Source organism: Nothoprocta perdicaria, unplaced genomic scaffold, assembly GCF_003342845.1.
Source record: "Nothoprocta perdicaria isolate Ctin4 unplaced genomic scaffold, notPer1 scaffold_305, whole genome shotgun sequence".
NCBI lineage: Eukaryota > Metazoa > Chordata > Aves > Tinamiformes > Tinamidae > Nothoprocta > Nothoprocta perdicaria.
Genome location: NW_020455539.1, coordinates 354,788 through 374,567, shown reverse-complemented (window position 1 = coordinate 374,567; position 19,780 = coordinate 354,788).

Genomic DNA, 19,780 nt, shown 5'->3' with positions numbered 1-19,780 from the left:
CTAGTTAGACGTCTGACCCCAGGTAGGAGACTCTTCTTACTCACTTACCAAGAGGACTTAGGTCCCGAAGCAGAAGAATTCTGTCCTCTTCCCAATTTCTGTTCTCTTAGTAAATATAAACATTCCAGTTAGACATATAAATCTCCAGTCCTTTTCTGAATCATGTTAAGGTCTTGATTTCAATTGTACCTTGCGACTGAATTTCAATTTCTTTCATCAAGGCAGTGCTTTTTGTTAGTTACAAATCTACTGGCTCCCCATTTCCAGGATTTTTCCTTTCTCTTGCTTAGAATAGATACAAATATCCTGGCTTGCACAGAATAGGCACAATGTATATATGTCTGTCTGTCATGTTTCTTCCTCTTCCTTCTCTTAATTTCTGATGGGAATTTAATAAAAAGCATAGCTGTATCACTGTAATTTATGTTACAAACATGAAAAAGACATCTCAAGGCTAAACTTGTGGAAAAATTTGCTAGTTTCATCACTGTGATGATTTGTTGGGTTAAATTTAGTTGAATACACACAGAAATATACTTTTTCATCACTTTTTTTTTGCAAATTGCTTTAGCTTTCCACGAACACTTAATAAATAAAGCTTTCTTTAATTCTTAAAAATGCTTGAAGAACCTGTGTTTTTGGAAATCTTTCACTTAAAAAAACCCTACATCTTGAAATCCAAAAAAAAAAAATTATGCATATTTTAAACATAAAAGAAAAAACATCTAGAAGCTCATGGAGTTTTCTGTGATTTTACAGAGAAAAAATTTAAAACCCCTAATTTGGTAATAATATTTGTGATCAATTATGCCATTCTGTTTGCATATGTAAATATTGGAAGTAAACGTATACACTAGTGTTGACTCATGCTTGTTTCCTTCCTCCTGGATAGGCTGTTGTTTTTATCCTACAGGGTGAGGGCAGAGGCATTTCTCATCTTTGCTTTGAAGAGCCACTCATAATGATTTTAACTTAAGACCTAAGTCATCACAGACCACTTAAGAGCAGGACAAAACTTCCCTCAGAATAACAAGTTAAACCCAAGAAATGAATTTCAAATGAGTGCTTGCAGATGTGATCCACTGTATCAAATAACTTCAAGACCGAAAGGCTATCTGCTCTCTGAAATGCTGTCATTCCTGTTTCTGACTTCCTCTTGCTATATTTAGAGTTTACTTAAGCTTGTTATTTTCTGTCTCCAAGATCTTTCTACTGAAGTCTTCCTTTTGAAGACTGTGCTCCTTGGTAAAGAATGACAACACACTTCATCCAGCACAGATGCGTCCTCTTGCCCCATGTCTCTTACCCTATAGGTAGAGGGTGTCACCCTCATTTATGTGCTTTAAAACACTGCCCGGGCTACCAGTGCAAGCTGGAAAATGCTTGTTTCTTCTTAGCATTGCAGATAAATGTAAATGCCATTTATGCCAATTTGCTTAAATGATGTAACATTCATGGAGGAGGAAGAGTGTTCAAAGTATTAATAATGAAGAAAAAAAAAAGTGCATGAGCTAAGAGGAATGGAATTGTGGAAACAGACTGAGAAAAGCATCACCTGCTCTCTGCCCAGTTAGGAGTTTTATTAGCAGATCTACCGAGTCCTGATAAAATAATGCAAGGGGAAGAGCCAAATTTGCTGCACCTTCATTTACTAATGCACAATTCTTGTCTCTACATCTACTGTTATTTGCTGTGCGTCCCTCTTGAGTACTATTTTTGTCATTTTTAATGCAGCATTTGCTAAAATGTAGCATTTGCTGCTGTCAAATCCATAGCACCCATCCTTTCCTATTCTCTCCTTCTGTTGCAATATTCTACTTCAGATCAAAGCATATGGAAGGTCAGGTTGGATGGTTCCAGATAAGAGAAGTAGATATACTGAGTGCACATCCCTGATTAGATTGAGCTAGAGAAATTGAAGGATTGCAGGAGAATTACAGTTGTTGTTGAAGTTTATGAAGTAAAGCAGCTGGAACAGTTCAGAATTTCCTCCCAGGAACATAGATTTAACGGAGCATTGTGTACAAAACTGGCATGAGTTCAATAGGAAATCCTACAGAAATTGAACAGGATGGGAAAGAATAAAGCCAGCTCAAGCAGGAACTCGCAACTAGAGAAACACCTTGTCAAATAACAGAGAAAAAAAAAAAAAAAAAAAAAAAGCTATGCTTCTCCTAAATTGGGTCACTAGACTGGTCACCTAAATTTGCTAAGTGTGCCCAGCAAAGACCAGCACTCCGTATCCTTGCCACCTTACAAATGACCCCTACCACTGACATAGAAATGAAGGGACTTCTGAAGTCTGTTGGAGGCTGTTGTTTATCCCCATGCACTTTACATGTGTTTCACTGCGTGTTCCTGCAGGAAGTCACGGGAGATCTCCATTGAGAGGACAGTGGGAGCGAAGAGGACAGCACTGAGAGTGACCGAATTCTGTCTGATAAGCTGCTGTACCAAAACCAAGCCAAATGCAAACAAACAAACAAACAAACAAACAAAAAACAGTATTCCTGCCATGGAAGGATGAAGAGGTTTGTAATAGGTAAGTACAAGCTAGGACACTTTCTGGTATGCTCATGGAAAGTAATATTGCAGATTTTTAACACAACATTTAGGTTTTTCACCTGAATGAGCAAACTATTTGCTGGAAATGCAGCAGCTACATGTTAACACACAGGTCAACCAAGCAACAAACTAAGGAGAGTCTGACAAAAATACTTTTTCTGCCCTCCCTCCCTGCCTCCCCCCGGTTAATTTTTAGTTCTTTCTTTAGTGTGCTGCTCCCCAAATTCTTGTTCAAACTCCAACAAGAGCCCTGACCCACTTGGCTGCACCTACCAATTGCACTGGGCACCTTGGGCACATGATGCAGGTTTGAGACTTCCAGTAAACTGCAAAATATTTCCTCTCGGCTGCTCTGAATCTAATCCTAACTCATCTGGACACTTTCCCAGAGGGAATCAATAGTAAACATTTTTATGGATTCAAGTTCAGTGCCTTAATCATAAACCTTACAGAAACTTGCCTTTTTTTTTTTTTTTTTTTTTTTTAATGAATAAATTGCTCCTGTAAGGTTAACACTGCTAAGATGACACACCAGGCATATGCTTTGGCAGCTAGAGGTGTATGAATTCTTCCTGCAGAGCAGAAGTTGTAGATTTTGCTTGGGGGACTTGTCCTGCCTTCAGCACGATCTTGCCATTGTGGACCATGATTCCCTGTCCAGTCCAGCTGACTTAACTAAATTCGGCACGTGAATCCAGTTCAGGAAAGTCAGACATAGCGTGATCTAGCAGGACTGCTGTCATGTTTTGATCTAAAGCCCACCTAAAAGCAGTGGGAGTCTTTCAATTGATTCATGTAGGCTTTGGGTCAGCTTATGTGGAGTTTGAGTGTTAGTTTAGTATGTGTAAATCGTTCCTTATTTTCTCCCTAAATGTAAAAACATATCAGGATTGGAAAATAAAGGAGAGAGAGGCTAAAGGAGAATGTTGTTTCAACCTATTACATCTCATTGGTAGGGACTACTATGTAGAATCATAGGGATTGGACAGTCAGGTAGATATTGCCACACAAGGCACATGATGAAGAGTTTTGCTATATAGAGCACACCAACATACCTCAGTTTCCTGTAAAGCAATTCCTGTATTTTACCTGTAGACAACAATTCAACTCATCACACAGCAAGGCCATAGTCATTCCAATGGTAAAACTGAAATAGCACCTAAAATTCACGCAACTATTTTACAGAACAGCACAAAGAAATTCAGAGGCAAGGTATCCTTCAGTGCAGAAATGGATCTGCCAGAGGCATGGTACTATTTGTGATTACAAGAAACTAGAGTTCTCATGCATGAAGCTGCAGCAAAAGTATTCGCAGCTACAGGGAAATGACAAAAAGTCAAGAGAGTGAGAGGTGCAAAATGACAGGATTTATAGCGGCTGATAGCACAGCTGTGGAAAGATAACATTACAGTCACCCTATTTCCTTGAGACGTACTGTACAGACAGAAACACATGAGACACATCAAAGAGACAAACCTTAATATCAACCAATGGTAAATGGGCATATGCTTCACCAGAACTCTACATATGCGTCCTCATTGTGAACACAGATCAACCATGAATGGTGAAATGGTGAAATCAGCACTAAGTTAAGACTTGGTGTGAGAGACATGGGGAAAAAGAATAAAACAAGAAGCAAGCAACAGATCTCAGAGAATATTTTCAAGACACCAGATAATCACAATCATAAGTATCAGGCAGTTTCCTATCACTCCAACATATTCCCTTCTGCCTTAGTACCAAACTGGTTTCAAGACTTTGTTCTCTGCTGAGGGATAAAAAAGCTAAATTTCCTACAGCTGGGGAAAATACATGATTCATCAAGAAAGATGATAGTTACTTAATATTTTTATAATGAGTCTTTATGGTTCCATATATGAAGACATAGGTTTTATGAGGCTATAATAGGATGTTAAATATATGGCCAATTTGTATTTCATTTTGTTACCTTTAATACTCATGACAACAGGAATTGTACAATAAATAATGTCTTTTTTTTTGCAGCAGGGCACACTGGTTTATTGTTCTGCTCTGGACATGACTCCATGTAAGCCTGAGATATATTTGGTAAGAGCAAAGTCCACAAAGCAAAAAAGCAAATAGAGTCTCTCGCACTTGTTTGGCTCTCTCCTTTTAGGCTTAACAGCTGCACAGAGGATCTGAGAGCGGAGCAGTTCCTTCCATTTTCCTTTTCATTGGCCACTACACCTGATTGCCAAGGCCAATTGGTTTGTGGCTCTGTAGCTGGGCAGAGGACCAGCGTGACAGTATCCGTAAAGAAGATAGCCTGTGAGGGCTAACTTGTCTGGGAGCTCCTGCGGTTAATCCACGAGGCTGAGAGTTTGTACACAGTTCAATTCCAGAGTGAGGAAGCTGTGACATCTCTATAAATCTCAAAATGCTGCTTTTTGTTTTCCCCTTTTTATGGTCTGCAGATCAGGGACCTCCTGAGACTGGGGAGATTGAGAGATCAGGCTCTTTAGAGCTTTGCTTTTGATTTGAGCTTGGGTTAAGGTTAAAGCTGACATTCTGTGGGTATCTCTTTGTTTAGTGGGTGTTGAAAGGCATTGTTCTGTGCTCCGCTGTGTTTCTGGGAAAAGTATTGCTATTGTTTGTTTTGCTGTCTTTTTACCCTTTGGTAACAATCATAACAGAGAAAATTGGTGTCAAGGATGGAAATATAAAACAAGAAAAAAAAAAGATTAAATGGTTACATGTGGCAATATGCACAGTTTCCAATTAAAAGGCACAGAGATTTTGTAAAATATACTGAAGCTTGAATGTTACTTCTGTGAAAATTCCATTGAAGACACAGCTCAGTAGTGGTCTATTTTCCGCTTAATGTTTTAAAAAAATATTTTAATGCTTAAAAGATTGGGCTTGCTCAGAAGAATCTGGTAAAGTATGATGCAAAGACATAGCAGAGTTTCTAAAAATGTTTGGCTCCTACCACAACATCGTACCAATACAATATGAGTTTCATCTCAAAAAAACTTGAAGAAAGCACCTCTGAATTTTTGGCAGGCTTAAGTTCATTACTCCTCATTGTTTTTCTCTTTTTCTTTATTTTTAAAGATGCAGTTTTGTTTTGAATTGAATTCTTAAAACAAGAAAATTCTGACAGATAATATGTACCAGATAAGCCAGCACGAGAACATTTAATAAAAGGATTATACTGTCACTGCAAGGCCTGAGCTGGGGAGAAGTTGTTGCTGTGGATAAAACAGATCAGTTTGTGACTGAGAAGTCAAGTTCTGTTGCAGGATGCTTTTCTGCATCCCAAACTGATGCTTAAGCTTTAAATACCTTAAAGAGTGGCACACTTCACATCAGATGAATTTGGAAATCAGAAGGAAAATACTGCCCAGCATTTAATACAGAGATAAAGAAGTGGTAGAAAACAAAGTAGCAATATTCTCCTTTACTGCAAGGCCACCTTGAATTTCCTTAAGGTCAAAAAGTCTTACGGCCTGTGGGAAATCTCTGTCCAAACTGCAGAGGCACCACAGAGAGACCTGTAGAATTTGATCTAGTTTGCATCATTTAGGTTTGCTCCTAAAAGACAATTGCCAAGGAGAAACTGTAAATCTGACAACTCAAAGGGGATCTGTTCCTAAGTAAACAGCCATACCGTCATTAGAATGGTGTTTCCCAAACTATATTCCTTCCAAGAATACCTATCTGAAATGGCAATGAACAGGCCTATTGACACTTGAAAATTTACCGGGGAGGGGTGTGGGGGGTGTGTGGGGGGGAGGTAGCTACAGGATTTATTGTATTTCAAAGGGTACTGGATCAAAACCTGCAGGGAATGAAAGCATTTGCTAAGTCTAATCACTGGGTAATATGCTAATCATTGGGAGAAAGTCCTAAAAAAAAAGAGAAAATTCTAGAGAAATAAAGAGTTTGCAAAGATGCAGTTCTTGATTTAACTAAGGTAAGCATCTTTCTTCCCTTCCTTCCTTCCTTCATGTGTGGTAGGGATATAGAAGGCTCACGTATCTCTGAAGAAGTAACAGGAGCTCTTGAGATAGACCCTGCCCTGAAAGCTCTCTTCAGTCCATGCAGCAGAATGGCATAGATATTTCTGAGCTAGCTTCAGTGCAGAAGCACAGCAATTCACTAGCCTGCTTGTAACACTATCTGTCTGTAGATGGAAATCACAACATACAACCTTTTTGTCCCAAACTACCCTTAACCTGCCCCATTCTAAAGTGCTATAGCTTGTATAGTGTTGGCACACTCGTAGTGTTTAGGCAGGTTACCATGGCCTGGAGTCCTTCTGGGGAACACCTTCCAGGCAGCCTAATGTCTTCCCCATTATAGAGAGCTACAAAGAGAATTTGGCCAGAGAACAAGGCTCTGGAAAACCAGGAAAGGAATGAGTACTCTGAGGACTAAGATGTATGATCAAGATCCTGGGGCTTAGTGGGTTACTTAGTCACAGCTACTACACAAAAAATGGTGAAGAGGGGATAAGAAAGTCGTTGTGACAGTTTGTTTCATAACTTGTTTCTCCCAAATTCAGTTAAGCACTTTGGCAAGCAGGCTATTCCAAACAGTGTATCACTAAGTTGCTCTGATTGCAACGGGCATGCTCTTCGCTCATGACAAATGCTGAATCTCTTTGTCCCTCATTAAAGAGTATCCAGCTAGAGTGCATTGCCTTGTGTTTTCCATTAACTAAACTCTTTAAACACAGAATTGCAGCAATTCAGTAGAGGTGGTCTTCTGAATGGTAGCTCAGTGGTGACAGAGCAGATTGAAAAGAGAGAAAATTGAGGCAGAACTAAGTAATACTCCATTACGGTCTAGGAATGCAGGGCTGGTTATTTAAGTTTGCAGTTCATTAATATGTTACAGCTTTCAGAAGAACTTGAAGTGTTTGAGTTGCCCCTTTCATAAAATAACATATGAAGAAGAATGTTGCAGTGATGATTCAATTATGGGCAAAAACATTGCTGAGGATATAGGCCAAGACTTTATCATATAGATAGTGTTAGAAGTTTCAGAATAGGCTGAGGGCAATGTATCTCCCACTCAACTATAACAACTGTAGTCTTTTATAGAGAGTTTTTTAAATGCAAGGACTCTGATTAGCACCAAGACTTCATTAAAATTACATGACATATATGCTAAAAATGTAGGTGGACACTGTGGGTGGCCAAGAATGGTAAAAAAAGGGGATGGAAAACTATTATTTGAAAAGAATCTAGTATTGATTTCATTATTTGAAAAGAATCTAGTATTGATTTCATCACCAGATGTTGAATCCTACTGGGAGTAGGATTAAACTCCCTACTGGGAGTTTAAGGTTATATTTAAGGTTACTTTGAGGAGCTGGGATTTTTCACATTGAGATTTAAAAATTAAAATTAGTGACAAGTGTGTGGGAGTTATGCTTCTAAGAAAAGCTGCTATCAGTTTATGTTGTAGAAATCACTTCCTGCCTCCCTGCAAGTTAAAGTTCTCCAGAGAAGTATGTGATCAGGATGTTATTTCCACTTGCATTTCAGGTTCAAATTTCTTGCAGCAAGATGGCTTACATTACCTCCATAAAAGACAATTTTTATTTTACGATCACAGAAGACTCTGTCTCCTGGAGTAATATTCTCATTGTTGCCTGTTCAAAAAGAATATAACTGGTGATCCGGGTTTTCTTAACCTGTGTATTGCAAAAAACAACAATCCTCTAAATTCTTTCCTTATTAATGTCACTACAGCTACAGTAGCGAGGCAGAAGGACAGCCCTTGGACTTAACAGCGGCACTTGGAGCCTCTGCAAATACTGAGGGCTGTATTAGCACAATGACTGGGCTGTATTAGCAGAATGCCTGGGCTTCAGGGAAGCTGTGCCAATCGGAGCACCAGCCAATAGTCAACGTTGCACCATTCATTTCAGCTTACCACCAACTATCACACTTGAAGGTTTGTGCCTCTGGATCAGACCTGAACAAGACACACAGCTGAAATTTGCTCTGAACATACTCCCTGGTGAGAAAATGATCATAATGACTCTACTATTTTGTTCCTACATCTCTCGGTATAGGAACTGTGCCTTCCTATGTGTTTGCAAAGACCATGTTGCGATAGAGCCATGATGATGGGGAAATCAAGGGGTTTTTCATGATTTATCTTGTGGGACAGCGTGTTTGGATGTGGTCTTGAGCACTGCAATGGACTTCATTGGCACTCGAAGGAGTGTGGGGAGCACCAAAAGTGCCTGTAAATGCGTCTGTGGATGCAGTTAAAATCTTGGGAAATCTAGACTTTTTATGCCCTGACTGTGTTTGTCCTTGGAGATTTCAATGAACAGCACACACTCACATGGTAAGACAGAATATCTTTTGGGTTTATTTCTTACAGGACAGGCCTGGGATCTAAGATAGTTTCTTAATCTCCTAGAAGCTGCATTTCAGTTAATTCTTGATGGGACCTTGAGTTCTACAAGGGCCAGATCCTGCAATAGATGCAACCATAAATGCACTGTTCTCCCCAAGTGTTGTGCTCACCTTTCCTACCTGTAGGTCTCTGCTGTCCCTGTACTTACGCTCACCAGCACTTGGTAAACCATAAGGCTAAATGAAGAAGCAAAAATGGTGCATCTTTCTTGCTTACCTCTGCAGAGAGGGAAAAAACAAAATTAAAGTTTCAGCTTTTGTTTAAAGGAGAGAAACATGGAAAAGCAAGAGTCAGAGACAAAAGAAACGCCATACTCTTTGTAAGTTACTAGTGATCTGATGAGTTAAATGTGACTTCTGTATGTGGACTGCATAGATCTTTGTCACTGATTGCTAATCCTTACCAGTTGCTGTGGTTCAGTTTATTCACTGCTGTAGTAATAGAAGTCATAAATTTGATCATGAAAAAGAAGACTCTGCCTGTTTCTTCTAGGAAAAGGGAGTGATAAAAATACAGAGGACTGAATTTTCTCTCCTCCTGGCAAAATCCTTCACTTAGTTTATTGATGAAATCTTTCAGCAAGTGAGTGACTCCCAGCCCCTGAAGTGAATTCACAAGGAACAGACACCAGGAGCTGTTGTCCTTAGCAGATACAGCCTTCAAGATGGTTCCCTGCTGCATACTGGCTCAGTTGCCTTGTCTGTTATCTTCTGGTTTACTCTGCTCAGTATCTTTGCCCTTGAGTTACACCACAAATTCATGCTAACCTCATCCACTTGAACTCTGACAGCAGTCACTACCAAGCGCAGAAAATCATCTCAGCTGTATCCTGAAGAGAAGCATGATTCACTTTGTGCTGGAGGCTTTGCAGGAGTGTCCACAAGCAGCAGTAGATATGTCAGAATTCCTGGGCTCTGGCCTGTGCTTTGGGAGCAATGGGTAAATGAGGACAGAACAATAGCTACAAAACCACTGCCAGCGAGGACAGATTTGTGGAATATTTGCTCTGAAATGCAATAGAATTGCAGGGAAATTTTACAAGAAACGTTAGAGTACTGGCTTCCCAATTCTTGGTGAGTTTTTCAGGTGAAGGAGGTATCTAAAGAGGAATTTTACTCTTTGGTACCTTTCTCAGTGATGCTGGCAGGTATGTGGTGCTTTCATGCCTGGAAGAAAAGGGCTAATACAGTAGTATGGACACATCTGCAGGAATTCTTGAAAGCCAGGCTGTCTCCTAAGTGGCATACCTAGAGAATGCATATCGTCACAGACAATCTCTTTGAGAAGCCAAAACCCATCCCTTCACCAGGGCATGATTCACATCAGTCTTTTAGACTGATTCATTTCAGAGAATTTCAAAGAACTACTCTAGTTCTGTAAGGCTTCAACCCAGCCTTGGTCTCCCAAGCTGCCCTGTGACTTGGGAACTCAACAGAAATGAAACATGCTCTGAAGAGTTTTCATACAGCAAGAGGGCTGCGGAACACATTGCTTTCTGGCAGGGCAAACCTCATAGCCAATTAGAACACATTGTAGTAGCTAAGCAGCTTGATCATTTTGAAGGTGTAGATGGCGATAGATAATTCTTTCTGTACCCAAACTCTCCTGCCAACATGCCACTGAAAGTTAAAAGACAAATCCATTGTGTGGGGTGGGAAATGCAGCAGAATTAGAATGCTAATGTGGTATGCATCAAGGGAGGATATGAATTAAAGCCTCATAAATCAGGCATGCTTCAGCTACTTTGCGTATATATCTTCAGCTGGATATGGTTCAAGATCAGGATGATCACAGAAAGACGATTTTTTTTTCTTTTCCTGAAACGTGGACTCACGATTTCTGTTTTCTTTCCCACTTGGCTCAGCATAAAGAAAAGTATTCAATACAAAGTCATATATTTACTTTTTGAGAATTTCATGGCATTCTTAACTGTCGAAAGAACAGTTGTGGGAAACCTCTTGCTGCTCTTTGGGAGCCCAGACTTTTTCAGGCAGCTGCACTGTGGTGCTATTGACAGATGCGGGAAAGGGGCTCCTTGTTCCCCTCTCCACTGTGTGCATTTCTTTCCTGGACCTGTAGCCTTGTGTTCAAACCCAACTAAAGGTGGGAACTAGTTTGCATTTACTTTTCTATTTGTAGCTCAAACACAAAGACTGCATTGTCAGAAACCTTGGGCTATCTGAAGCCATGTCCTTTCCCTCCATAAAGAACCCCATAGCCACCAGCAGTGCTTTCTCCCCTGGTCTAGCTGGCACAAGGATGCTATTGGATATTTTATTTTTCTTTTCTTTTCTTTTCTTTATGGTGGTCTCACTCACGCCATCCTTGATTGTTTTTGTGACTGGTAACTTGTTCTGTCAGATTTATTGGTGTAATACATTTTTTTTTCTTAAGACACTCTATTCGTTTGACATATGTCCATCATTTACACAGGCTGCAAAGAAAAGCACCAGCCAGAACCAGACTTTTATGTCATGTTCCTTGTTGGAAGGAAGAAAAACAGAGTTACATCTGATTTGCATGTAGGAGTTGTATGTATATTTACTATATAGTATGGATAAAGAAAAGGGAGCATTGACTCCATTGAAATCCAGCTTCCTTCAAGCATCTGGAGCTAGGAACCAGTTTGGACCTTTCTCTTCTGTAAAGTAAACAGTCATGGCGCTGAGTGCACAGAGCCTGTTGCTGTGAAAGCATTTAAAGATGAGTCAGGGAGGGAGGCTGCCTTCAGCGCTGCTTGTGCCAGAAAGCTGCAGCAGATTGATACCTACAGTTACTGCAACTGTGATTACAACTGTAGGAGCAGCCCACCGTGCAGACAGCTGGAGATTCGTTACCTCCCAGGTCAAACAAAATGCAAATGAACTTAAGCAGCATAAATATTCCACAAGAGAGTGTTCAGCTACTCATTCACATATGTATTTGGTGCTAAAATTCAGTTCTGCTAGATGTGCGCTTAGCAAAACAAGCACACCTCTGCTTTTACTCACAAAGAGTGTCCTGGGAAATCTTTTTGTTTTCATGCAGAAGTACAAGCTTGAGTCTCCAGCTCGCAGTTTTTTTAGCTCCTGCAGACTTTTGTCTTTCTGGTGATAATAAACAATTAAACTGCTGTCAGCTTCCCAAAGATTAACACATTGTTAAAGCACTAGGTTTAGTAACTCAGCTATGTCTGGAGCAAATCAAGTATTGTTTCTGTTGTGCCAGATTTTAAGGGTACCTGTGCCCTGCATGCTTAGGCTGTAAACAATCTACTTGGTGACCTTCTTCTCATGCCACTTCCGAGAAACAGAAACAGCATTTTGGAAATAACCCATTTTTTAATTTTTGAATATCTTGAGGACAGGTAGAAGTAGAGTTAGGGGTGGTAAGGCAATTTTATGCTACTAAATCTAAAAAATACTATTATTTCTAAAGAAAACCATGCCATCTGAAATGCATTTATCCTGATTTGATGCATAGCTACATCATCTAGCTGTGTTAAAATTTTTTCACATTATTTTCATAAATATTTTTCATATTTTTAGCACTTTTCCCCCCTTAGATCCATTTGAATTCTTCGCGAACTCAATTACGACATTTATTTAGCAACTGCTCATTTATCAGAGATAGTTCTCAAGGAGGACTGAACACTTTAGCTCATTTGCTACACTGACTGTATAGAACCATCAGATCCTGCTGTGATAAGTACAACCTATACATGTGCTAAGGAACAGTTTCTCTTCCAAAGCATTCTTAATTTATACAAAGATGATGTGGAAAACAAACAAACAAACAAAAAACAGAAACAAAGACCTGAATTGACAAAGATGTTCAAGTGCCTGAAATTAATGAAAATTGGACACTTAGTACGGTTTGGTTTTAGCCTGCAGCAAAAGGAAATACATGATCTTTGGCAACACTCCTCAGATCCTTCATGTCTTACCTAACACCTACATACACAGCAGTGCAGGACCTCAAATATCACTGAGCCAGAGGAAATGAGAAAGATTGTATGGGCAGTGGTGAAAGATTTCTCCTCGGAGACCTTAGTGCCTCTGCTTTGATGGTTTCAGTATCTTACACAAAGTAGAGTAGCTCCAAAGCAAGATATGGCCAAACCCTTTGCATCTAGGAAGGATTGTTACTAAGATGTGTGCGAAGAAATTGGCAGAAGGATCGTTACTAAGATGTGTGCAAAGAAATTGGCCACTGGTGTTCACTTTGGGGCTCTGGAGGAAGAAATGAACTGCTGGACCTTTGGTTTACTTCATCCTGAGTGCTCTGGTTCTGCATTAGTTGGGAACAGAACTGTTGCTTCCTAGTCTTGATTGGTTGGTTGATTTGTGATGATCCTAGTCTGCTTGTGTACTGCATTGGGAGAATGGACATCTTGGTGCTGAGGGTCCCAACGGGTCCAGAAGCAAGGCCAAGCTGGAATACAAAGTCAGGAAAGCAATGTATCATTTCCTTTTTTGTGGAGATCTAAATATATTTTAACTGCTTTGACTCCAACTACATCTCAGACCCTGGTGCTTCTTTGGGCTAGATGCTTGTAAAACCTCAGATCAATACTAAGAATCATTTATGCTCAGGAACTATGATGGCGGAAAACACTAATATAATTCTTCCTTGCTCTCCTTGAGCGATTATGGTCTCATAGCATTACTTTGCTCCCAGGACCAGTTAAGGTCACAATGTGAAACAGAAGGTCTATGAAACTATCTGTTTTGGAGTTATAAAAATCATCCATGAGACAAACTGGCAATGCACTGGCATCTGTAAAAATGCATGACTAATAAAGCCATTCCCATATTACTGTGCCTTGAAATTAGTGAAGGCTCTGAGCTGCATTGTAAAGTTGCTGTCTTCACTGGAATTTACTTTTAAATGAATGACTTTCAGCCTCTCTCTTGACTCTTCAAATACACTGATGTTGCAAAGGCTGTTGACTGCCTAGTCCTCTTTGTCTTATGAAGGAAGGGATACTTCAGCTTGCTTCTGTTATGATCCCAATTGAAATTAAGATCAAATCTCTTATTCCAGTATTATTTTGAACCTTTGCATTCACAACTGTTACGTAAAGCAATCAAAATCCTTACTTAAAGACTGACCAAAGTGAACTTCAGCTGAAAGCCACCAAAAAAACTATCATGACTTCAGAGCCAAAAGTAGCTTCATAATTTTCCTAGATGTGCTTAGCATAGTAGCTTTTAAAACTCTGAACTTAGGAAGAAAATTATGCAAAATTCTAGGCTTCCATTTTGAATCTTAGAATCATAGAATCCTTAAGGTTGGAAGGAACCTTTTGAGATCATCTAATTCAACCCCCCCTGCACGCGCAGGGTCACCTAGACCATGTGGCACCAGGCAGGTTTTGAAGATCTCCCAAGAAGGAGATTCCACAACCTTCCAGTGCTCTGGCACCCTCACTGTAAAGACATTTTTCCATAAGTTCCTGTGGAACTTTTGGTACTTCAGTTTGTGGCCATTTCCTCTAGTTCTATCAGTGGCCACCACTGAAAAGAGGCAGACCCCATCCTCCTCACTCCCTCCCGTGAGGTATTTACAGACACTGATCAGGTCTCCCCCCTCAGCCTTCTCTTCTCCAGGCTGAACAGGCCCAGCTCCCTCAGCCTTTGCTCCTAGGGTAGATGTTCCAGCCCCTGATCTTTGTAACCCTGCGCTGGACTCTCTCCAGCAGCTCCACATCCCTCTTGTCCTGGGCAGCCCAGAACTGGACACAGTCTCCAGATGTGGCCTCACCAGGGCTGAGTAGAGGGGGATGATCACTTCCCTCGACCTGCTGGAGACGCTCTTCTTGATGCCCCCCAGGATCCCATTGGCCTTCTTGGCCACCATGGCACACTGCTGCCTCATGGTCAGCTTCTTGTCTACCATGGCACTCAAATCCCTTTCTACAGAGCTGCTTTCAGAAGGTCAGTTCCCAGCCTATACTGGTGTCTGGGGTAATTCATCCCCAATTGATCAGTATGATCCTATAGAAATTCCAGTTAGGAATATGGATGTGCTGCACAGCTTAGCTTAGCAACCTAGCTGACCAGTTTTTTTTTTTTGAAAACTTGTCTTAGTTTGTATAATATCTGCTAATTAAAAAAAAAAAAAAAAAAAAAAGAATAGCACTTTTACTAATCCCTCTGATTTTCTACCTGTCCACTGTACACTTCTATATGTGTAACTTATAGCAATTAAGATGTCCCCTCCTAAACGACTGTGGATGCAGTTACAAGGGCAAGGGCTGTTCATTCAAGAGAGTGCAATTGCTCTGTTTGTGTGACAGTGGATTTCGTGAAATGTGTTTCTAAAACTCAATCTACCTTTCTCCTTTACAGATTCATTTTGATTGGGCTTGAATCAATGACTGATAAATTTACATATGGAATAAAGTTTTGCAATGGATCTAACCAGACTTGGACCTTGGACCTTGCTTTCTTCTGTGTTCCAGGCCTTTGAATGCCAGAACTGGCATGCAATTTGTTTCTGCGAGTTCTTAAAAATATCTGTTGTTTCAAATGGTCAGTTATCACCAATTGGTATATGTCTGAATAATCATCATCTAAACCATGTATTTGGGTATATGAATTTTCTTCCTGTAGTCACCTGATGAATACGTGGCAGAAGATGGCATTTCCATCAGATTTGGAAAGCCTCATTCATGGTCCAGTACCTTTCCAAGAGATATCCTCGAAATTTTTATCCACATGCAACTTTTTGAGGATCTAGATATATAACAGAATGTTTTCTGGTAATTAAGAGAGTTCAGATTAATTAAGACAGTTCAGATTTATTCCTTGCATGCATGAACGCAAGTAAAAACTTGCCTGCATGTGGTGATTTTATTAACATTCTAGCGCAGGCTGTCTTGCCTGAGCAGAGGGCTACCAGAGATCAGTGCTTTACCAACGCCTGCTCCAAATTAAACCTGGAGGGCAGGAGAGTCTTTAAGGAAAAAAATAAAAATAAAAATAAAAATAAAAATAAAAATAAAAATAAAAATAAAAATAAAAATAAAAATAAAAATAAATAAAAATAAAAAAGTGATAGCGGCCGTTGGGGCGGCGGGGGCGGCCGTTGGTGACGCGTCCCGCGGCCGTTGCGGCGCCGTTGGCCGTTGCGCGAGCGGCCTCTGGCGGGCGGCGCGGGCGCCACACCCAGGCGGCTGTGGCGACGGGGCGGCCTGCGGCTGCGGCCTGCCCAAAGCACCCGGCGTCACGTTTTATGCGCCTCCTGTCACTAACTGTCACCACGGGACGGGGATAGGGAGAAAGTGGCTCTCGATAAGCGTAGGAAGGGCTGATCTCAGCGGCCGAGCTGCTCTCGGGGTGTTGGCAGGACACCGGGAACGGGGCTGTGCCTCCTCTGCACCTGTGAAAAGCTGCGTTTCTCTGGCTTCATGCCACGGAACAGCTCCAGGTTTTAATAGATATAGCTGAGATTTTGGGTTCCTTCAAAACAAGCTGAAAGCCCGTGCGTGTGTAGCTCTGTGACAAGCTGAGGTCAGCATGTGTCTCCAGCCGACAGGGCCACAGACTGAACTGGTGTCCAGTGGTTTCACTCGTGCTTCTCTCTTCTGTGTGCTCCGTATGAAAAGCAGCTCCTTGCAGCTGCAGAACCCCGAGGGATGCGGTGTGCAAGGACCAAAGAGGAAGACTGTTTGAGAAGCATCATCCTCTGCAGTTAGGATGACGCCCACTTTGGCGCTCAAGGCGTGATGGGATTTCCCAGCCCTTCAACTAAGGGGGTCTAGAGAAGAAAATAATCTGTTTCCTGACTCATAAAATCATAGAATCATTATGGTTGGAAAAGAGCTTCAACATCATCAAGTCAATCCTTTCAACACCATGCATGCTAAACCATGTCCCTAAGTGCTTCATCTGCATCTCTTCCTGAGTTAGTGCTGGGTTTTGGAAAAGGTTCAGAGGATAACCCCATTCAGGAAGAAAATGGGATCAGTGGAAGTGATGATTACCATCATCTCCATCACTCTGCTTGGAGGAGACAGCCATCACCCTCAGGAATACCACTAGGGAGAAGCATCAAACAATCTGTCAGGAACTTACAGAGTCATGTCCCTGAGATCATGAGTGCTTTAGGAACAATACCTTTCCCAGGGGAAACACTTTCACCAAGCTCTTAAAGATCTTCAGGACTATGGTGTAGGAGAAAACTGGGAGGGCACCTTCTAGAGGATGATGGCCAGAAATAGCCACTAAGTGTATCTTAACTTGAGATTGCTGCAGATGGAAGAGAAAGTAAATATATCCACTGGTCAGAGGAGTATGCCCCTCAGGAAGAGGCCATGCCTTCATAGTGGAAGGTTTTGGAAACTGATACTTGATAGTGAAAGACACATAGTTCCTGCCCTCACATGAGAAAGCGTTTGAAGAGAAATGTTCTGTGTGCAGAAAACCAAAGAAGATGGAGATTGAAAGGTTGTGAGGGGTAGAACAAGTCAAAGATGGACTGGCAAGAGCACACTGGCCTTGTGGCTTGACTGTCTGTTGAGTTCAAGAAAGTAGACGTACATTCTTGTAAATGGACTTGCATTAAAGATAGCTGACACTGTAACCAATGTGTTTCCCCTTTAGAATTGCAGGCTTTGACTTTGGTTTTGCTGAGTCTGTTAGTTTTTGTGGAGTTCAGCCTTGTCTGCTGTCTGTGTCTCTGTCTGAAATAGTCCAGAAGTGACTACCTAATCCAAATCTATTGCTTAAAATGTCACCCAGAGATTGCAATGCCTAACTTTGTTTGCATTCTCATGCAACTGTAGTTCAATGCAATACTCTCTTAATTTTTTTTTTTTTTTTTAGGTCACTTGAGAATGATCTCCTCTGTAATCCATTTGGCAACAATGCAAGTCATTTTTGGAGCAGAAGATGGATTTTATTAGTGCTAATTATGGCACATTCCATGGTCTCATAAACAATTCAATCAGGCTCTGGAAATTATTTTCCAGTACCAGTTCCAAGATTTCCAGAGCACTGTTAGACAGTTTGCCTCAAAAGACAGCAAGTATAGAATCAATTTTATTTTATAAGATATTATATATTATTATTATTATAAGAAGACAAGAAACAGCAGAGGGATGGGGAAGATAAAATTGCCAGTGAATCTAGCAGGCTAGCAGCCTTGCTGCCATGCTTCTTTAAGTACCATAACAACAAAGAGGAGTAATTTGGTTTTGAACGTTGGTTATGAAGTTACTGAGGATTTCAGATACTGGGTGGATAAAAGCATGGTGAAAGACAGAAAAAACTATACCCAGTCTGAATGTGCTAGACTGTGGGCTGAGAGAAACCCTCACAATAGGCATTTTGACCAAATGCTGGATCATTTTGGGAAGAACTTTCCTCACTGTATAAACATACTTATTGAAATGCAAATTTAGCTTTTTAAAAAACATCTGTTTTAACATCAAACCCACAAGAAGGAACTGGAAACCTCTTCTCAAGACTTTTCGGCTGTTCCCTTTCTCTACCACCAGGACAATTTCACCATCAGACCTATCAACCAGGGCTTCAGCAGTGACTCAGACCTCTCCCTGTGTCCTCGCCATCAGGAGATCTTTCATTAAGTCTTGCAGGCTTCCTCTGTCTGATGGCTCCTCAGGCGGGTCCTGTTTGTCTCTGATGCCTCCTTAGAAAATCTTCTTTTTCTATATGGCTATTTTCTTCTCCAACCTAATGGGTGGCCATTATCCTAAGGTCACAGACCTGTTTTGTCCACATTTCCCCCAAGGAGCCTTCCTCTCCCTGTTTCATTGTGCTCTTAGGCATCAGAATATGAAGTCCTAAGAATCTCTTTGCACTTTTCTCTTTTTTTGGGTGGAATTAGGGGTACAATTATCTTTTACAATTATTACAATATATAATTTTAATGTTATTACAATAATGCAATATGCTATTACAATTCAGTGAAAGGCAGTGGTTAAGCCTGCCTGTGTTAGTGAGTTTAAGCCCAGCTGTTAACAAGGTGTAATCCATTGCAATCTCTAGACTGCAAATTTTAAAATGAAGTTGAGAGCAGAATTTCATGCTATGTAAAGAGTCAGTACAAAAAAAGCAAATCTTAAAATCTACTTCAAAACTCAATGCTCCTGTAAGTCTCCAATTTCGCTTAGAATTACTCCTTTATTGTGTAGGAATAGACTTCATCTAGTACTGAAGGTGAATGGATAATTACACTGCCCATCACCTAATGGTACCCAGAGTGAAATTCTCGCCTTTGCCTCGCATTTTCTGCAACTGCATAGCACATCCTGGGAACAATTCTACTTGACATGCCGCATCACATGCCATGGTTTTAATCTTTCAGGATTGTTACTCACCAACAAACATACGGTAAAAAGAAAAAGAAATCTCTTTATTTTAATCTGTGTATGTGTAACCTCCTTAACTCAGATTGTGCTTTCCGTACCAAAAATTGTGTAGGACTTTTTCCTCTCCGTATCGGATCAAAGATACAAGTTCCAGCTATTCTTGGACAACTGTTGTCATTGGCAACAGCTAATTACAATGTACCAGCCAGTACTCTAAGTTTCTGAAACCTATTTATTTCACAAGAAAAGTAAAAGCAAGAATAGTCCTGGAAAATGCTGCAGCTTGGATAGTCTTTCAGTAGAGAAAGGGGAAAAAATCAATATAATTGGATCTCGCACATGTCCCTTTGATGTTTCAGTGTCTGCAGCAGAGCTTCAAAGGCAGCATCTCCACCTTTCTTTTGGAGCCATGTTACTGAGCACTGTTTTTCACTTTTAGGTCAGGTTGTAATTCTGGCATAGCAGTTTTAGCGGTTCTCACTAGCTTTTCTTCTG